A 7,010-nucleotide genomic window follows, 5' to 3' on the forward strand; every position below is an offset into this window, starting at 1 on the left:
AGACTATTGGAATTCATTTGGAACATTTTATAATTCTGGGCTCATAATAGGACGCTTTCTGTAAAGGGTTTTGAATTTTTAGCAATATTGTCCATGCTTCATAGCAAACCAACATTACTGTATAAATTTGAACGTGAGTATGCTTTTTGCCAGATTTGGTCAAATCCTGTTGAGCAACCCCTAAGCATGCTTATGTCATTCAAATGTTATCTATTTGTAAAAGTGTTGGTCCTATCATCAGTATCATGTGCATTTCTAGATGACATCAGTCAAATTTGCCCAATTTCTATTAAGCAGTTTTAAAGCAAAAGTTGCTTCAATTTTCTCCAAGTTCAGTAATGGTGGCCTTATGTGATGGAAATCATTCATAGCACTTTCAGAAGCTGGTATTGTCTAGTCTGGCAAAATTCCTTTTCCCTATCTTAATAGCTGATAAAGAGTGTATTTCTGACTAATTCAGACTGATTTTTTGGGCACACTGGCGCAGTCATTTAGGTTAGCTGTGTTCTGATATCATGTACAATTTTCACAAGTACAATATCCAAAGAAGTTTCCACAAAAATACATAAAAATAACAAAGGTATGCCAACATTCTCTCCATTGTGCATCTTGCATATGCAAACAACTTCACCTTACAGCTGTCACTCTCTTAGAAGTTCAAAATATCTGTAGTGTGCCCCCTTAAGTGTTCATTCAGTTATGATTTGCGCATGTGTAGTGACATATACAACTAGACTGATGCCTATCAAACACAGAGAGAAAGATGGATTTTCCAATGATTTCAAGCAGATAATAAGTTCGAAAGTGTCCAATTCCACTGGAGTCTGAATACAGCATACCCCATTTTATAAATTATTACAGTAAAACCTGTCTTGAAACACCACTGCTGAGACCACCTGTCTTGAGAGACCACACTCTCAATGCCCAAATTTTATTGATTATATAGCATTGTGACCTGTTATGAGAGACCAGCTGCAGCAACTATTTCCCCTCTTTGTATATCTGACCTTATTCCCTTATTGTCAACTCATAAAGCATTTAGTATTGTTTATTATAAAACATGTATTCTGAATTAGTTTTTTTGAGGACACATTTGCTGTGTGGTACGTATTTTCATTCCTTCTTTTAATTTAACGATGGTAATTAACATTGGTTTATATGGTATAAAAATGCCAGGTATTCACTCATCTAAGTTTCTTTTGTGGGAATGGCGCTATAGTATATGGAGTTACAGCATTCGTAGTGATCATTCTTGGGATTGAAATTAATTGTGGACGATTTTATTGTTGTGGTTTATTTTTTTTTGTTCTGGTTTATTTTATTATTTTTGTATCATTGTAGAGGTAAAAAAAATCATTAATTTAAATGAATAATGTTTAAACTTAACATTCTATTTAGTGAAGAAGCGAATTCTTTATAGTAAAGTAATTATTTCGTCACAACAATAATTCACAGGTGATAGAACAGAACATGTAGGACTTTTCGTATTTAGAAAAAATGAAAATCGAAAACATAACGTAATAATCAAGAGTTTTCTGCAAAAATCGGAAGATATTATGAAATCAGGAGGTAGGCATGGAGCGACCACAAAATTCAGGATTTCTTTTTCCTCCCGGCATGAAAGTTGATAGGTATGGTGTATGGTCGCTTACATCAAAGCAAACTATAACTCAGCTTTTACGGTATTAGCATAACATTCGAAGCATTTTTTCCAAAACTTTATTATTGTATTTTGGAGATATCATTAAAGTTTATTGCAATGGTGCCCAAGATTCAACTCCGATGGATGTACTTAATTCAGCGTTTAATCAAATCTACAAAGTACTTGCGGTGGCACCATTATGTAAATACGTTCAGTAGCCTAATTGCAAGGGTTGAATCGAATCGTATTGTTTGTTTGTTGTGTTGTCATACAGGGATTACATTTTAATAAGATAGGTATTTACAATTTCAAAGCAAAGTAAAATCGTAATTACTAGTGCACTGATAAATAAAATGTACAATGCAATAATGCATAAACAAACAATAATTGAGTCAAAAAGGCGAGGTAGTGTTACAACAACTCGTGATTGCTAAATTCTTGTCATTGTTTGATCAAATTATACACAAATCTAAATTAGGGAGAAACAAAAAGAAAACAAAATTAAATTACTTTTCCAAGAAGTTTATACCATTTCTTTTTAATAATCATGCATGCCAACCTCGAGATAAGTATACATGTAATTTTTTAAAATATAAGTTTGCCTAAATAAATGCATTTAGAACTTACCTCGTGCATCTTGAGATGTCTCAGAGTTGTAGGTCGGCTTATACGCAGGTCATGCACTTTTTAGTGTTTATACTTGTTCAGTTTGGGGGTTGGCTTATACTGGAATGGGCTTATACGCGAGTATATACGGTAGTCTTTTAGATCCATCCATGCTTGAACCTCTGCATTTTTATATGTAGGAATGTTTTGGTTGAAAAGCATCTAGGAAAATGGAAAGAGCTACTTAAGTATCTTTCATATATATGGCTTGTGGCTACATCATCTGGTTTAGAGTGGATCCAGTACGATGAGCAGTATAGATTGAAAAGGCTCAATGTCCCACTTTGTCTTGAGGTATTAAAATCCCACTTTGTCTTGAGGTATTAAAATAGGGTTCTGTACAGTACTACTACTCCTAACAAAACCCAATTTCCCAGTGACCAATATCCTACAAGTCTTTAGTGTCCCCAACAGACAAACCTAATTTTTGGCAAAATACCAACATAAATGGTGATGAGTGATTTAGGGTTTACAACAGGAATAGGTAGTGCATGTCCTATTGATTGATAAGTGAAACAATATGGCTGTGTACTTTTTTGAAAAATCTGCATTCTTTAATTATGGTGCACTGAATGAAAGACATAATTGGTGTAAAAATGCAATATTTAATGCAACATGTTATCTCTATAATGCCCAGTGTATCCCCTAGGGGTGCAAGACTGAGAGTCAAAAATCACCTTGGTGTCAAAACTGGGCAACAGACTGAGTTAAAAACAAACATTGGTGTCAAAAGTGGGGGTCAAATTAAAAAGTTGGGGGTCTCTGAAGCATAAATGAGGGTAAAGAGAAACCCTGAATGCCATCCATTGTGTAATACTGAATTGTTCGAATTGACAAATAAGAGATGGGCACAAAAATGAAGGTAGTTGTAGAGAAATTATATGATTAATCTTGTGATCAAAATGACATCTGATCACTTTTTAAAATGACCTTTCATGCTTTTGCTTAAATCTGGTTAAACAGAAATCTCATGTCAATGATATAAGGAACATTTAAAAAATATTGCACCATTCACCTGATAAACAATAGAGCTCACTGTAAAGATAACTTGTAAAGAGTGTTTTTTTTATTATGCTACCAAGATCTGATATAGAACATACCTGCTAAGAAACTTTAATTAAACCCATCTGTAAAGTGCTCATCCGTTGCAACTGAATGTTAATCTTTGACAAAAGAATGAATTTTCTACTAATCCCTTAAAAGAAAAGAAAATATGAATGAATTCATCAAGCCATTTTGTGGCCTCCAAACAGTCTCAACTACCTCCTGAATAATGTATCACTCTTTGTAACAGATGATCTATAGATGTCAAATGTGAATCTCATTTAGAGAAAGAGACATTTTTTGAGACAAACTTCCTTGTTTTTCTTTCCATGACAGATAAGATGCTGTTGGTCAGGAATGTAGATTGGTGGGTTGGCATTTATGAAAAATTACGTTAATTTATTTTGAGATTCTCTAATTCCAGAAGTATAGTTTTTCCTTGATTTTAATGACATATTGATTTTTTTACCATTTTTTACCATTTTGACACTGGTTAATGTAATTAATCCAATTTGCAATTTCATCAGTCATTCTTTCAATTAATTTGAATCAAAATAAGAAACAGACAAACAAATGAACAAACAGATGTAAAAGTTGCCATACCCAAGTATGGATTGAAAATGATGCCATAACAAATACCGTCTTCCCATTTTTACATGTCTAGACATGTGTCTGTATAATTAAACTGTTAGTAATACATAGCTAATATTAAATAATTACACATGCAGTACTTTTCAGATTTATTGTTACATAAGAAATGTTTAAAATTAAAAGATACAGAATAAAGAATCAATCAGAAACTGCCACAGAAGATATTAACATTAGCAATTATTACAAATTTTATGATGGTGACTTAAAATTATGCCAGAAAGAACATTTCAACAAACAATGCTGAAAATCTCACAAAATAACTACAACTAATTGTGAAATATAATCTCAGGCAAGACCTACAAAGGAAGGTTTACTAGTTACAGTGTGTGAACCTCAGCCAAGATCTGCATAAGGAATTCTAAGTTACAGTGAATAAAAGGAAATGACACGGTATTATGTACATTCTGAAAACCACGAATTCAAGTTGTGATTGATGTACTGTTTTCTTACAGACAAGGAATAATAATAATAATAATAATAATAATAATAATAATAATGCTTTATTTATAGAGGGTGACTCATTAGTCAAGGACTATTCTCCCTAGAGGCCCTCTTAAGTAGAGTATAACAATGCACATTATATGAAGATGGCAATAATTACTGTTTATTTTAACATGTTTAGTATTAAAATACTAAATTCCATTATCTGTTAGAAACACATACATGCTCATGATATCTTTTCTTAAATGCTCTAATATTTTCAACAGATTTTACATGTAGTGGAAGCTTATTCCACAGAACTGTACCAGAGTATTGAAAACTCTTTTTAAATTGCTCTGTTCTTGGTTTTGGTATTAGAAGGTTTCCATGTGATATTGATCAATCTCAACTGGTATTGTGTTGAAAAAGGCCTGAATAAGTCTTGAAGATACTCTGGTGCAGTTCCATGTAGACATTTATATAAAAGAACTGCCTTGTGAAAATCTATCCTGTCATACATTGTGAACCATTTGAGTTCTGTAAATTATGCTTTTGAGGGATGATCAACAGATGCATCTAAAATTACACGTGCTGCTCGTTTCTGAAGTTTATAAATCCTGTCAAGCTCAGATTTAGCACAGTTTCCCCATACATTAGAACAATAATCCATTGTTGGAAGAATATATGACTTGTAGTATAGATTGCGAGTTTCCATAGGTAAATATTTCTTGATTCTGCTGAGAAGGGCAATTTTGGATGACAGTGTTTTACAAAGCTTATCAATATGGTCATTCCATAATAAATTATTATCTACAGGCACACCTACAAGCCTTTCATGTTTGACATTTTCTAATGGATGATTATTTATTGCAAGAGACAGTTTTGGGTTCCCTGACTTGTGTAGCTTTTGTGATGTCCCCAAAATCATACATTTTATTTTACCTTCATTAATTACCATCCTATTTTGTTGTGCCCAGTTTTGGACTCTGATAAGGTCTGAGTTTAATCTCATTTGGATAACTTCAGTATCTGAACTAGATGTATACAAGGTTGCATCATCTGCAAACAAATCTGTGTTTGTGGATTCATTATTTAATAGTAGATCATTGATATAGATAAGGAAGAGGAGAGGGCCCAAAACTGAGCCTTGAGGGACTCCTGAATGAATAGTAGGAGTTTGAGAGCTAATATTGCCAATGCTTACTTGTTGAGACCTTTGGTTTAGGTACGATCTAAACCAGTTTAAAGAAGGATTGTCAAACCTGTAACAGTTCAACTTTTGCAGCAGAATTTCATGATCAACAAGATCAAAGGCTTTCTTTAAGTCAAGGAAAACAATCCCAGTCATATGTCCATTATCCATTTCCTTCAGCCAAAGATCAATTAATTTGGTAAGTTCTGTTTGGCACGAGTGGTACTTTCTAAATCCTGATTGAGCTTTATGAAATAGAGAGTATGTTTCGAAAAATTTATAGACCTGAATAGCTACATGCTTTTCAAATAGTTTTGACAATACAGGTAGAATTGATATTGGTCTGTAATTTCCTGGATCCTCCTTTTCTCCTTTTTTAAAGATAGGTGTAACCTTTGCACATTTCAATGTTTCTGGAAAATTACCACTCATTATACTAAATTTATGATATGCGTTAGTGACTTTGTTATTACTGGTGCAGCAATTTTAAGAATTCATGGACCAATACCATCCAATCCAGAGGATTTATTAATATTAACCTTAATTAGCATATCAAAAACATCAGCTTCACTAACATTAGCTATTGAAAAATAATTATCATCAGGAATTTTAGCTCTTATAAATAATAGAAGAGCATCAAGTTCAATTGGGATGTTAGTCTGGTTCTGAATACTCTTACTGGAGATGCTTATGAAGAAATTGTTGAACATTTCCACAATGTCTTGTACAGATGTTGCTATATCATCATTTTGCTTAAGTCTAGGGGGAAGACAACTGTTCTTGCATGGGTTCAGCTCTTTTAGATGCTTCCACAATGTTTTGGTACTCTTACTTTCATTAATAGCCTGTTTATAGTAGTTCTCTTTTGCCTTATCTATCTGGTGCTTAGTTTTATTTCTCCACTTTCTATAGCTTTTCATGTCTTTTTTCTTGTGGAAATTATCTCTTAGGTGCCTAGCCTCATTGATCTCAGGGGTAATCCACTTGGGTGTAATTTGGTGTTTAACCCTTTTTGTTTTAATTGGGGCAATACAATACAATTCCTCACTATAATGCCCCTCAGTCTACATCTGTCCCTCTTAAAATGTGGGTATGGTCATGGATGCCATTAAATTGGCTAAATTCTGATTTATAATTGCAGGTTCATTAATTCTAGATCTTGGCTAATGATAACTTTTAATGTGGTTTAACAACTAATATCCTGTTTTTTATTTTGACAGCCCTGGCTGAACATACCTGTAAAAATGGTTCCCTCAGCTTTAACATAGGTCACTTTCTTGATTCCAAAGAACAGTAAATGGGCACTGTTTTTGAGCTTGCTGGGAAAAAAAGGTAGTGAAATTTACTGGGTAAACTTGTGACTTCTCTTTTTTATGCAGCTCAACATATAGTATT

The sequence above is a fragment of the Sinohyriopsis cumingii genome, chromosome 3, assembly GCF_028554795.1.
Source record: "Sinohyriopsis cumingii isolate HCF-2022 chromosome 3, ASM2855479v2, whole genome shotgun sequence".
Lineage (NCBI taxonomy): Eukaryota > Metazoa > Mollusca > Bivalvia > Unionida > Unionidae > Sinohyriopsis > Sinohyriopsis cumingii.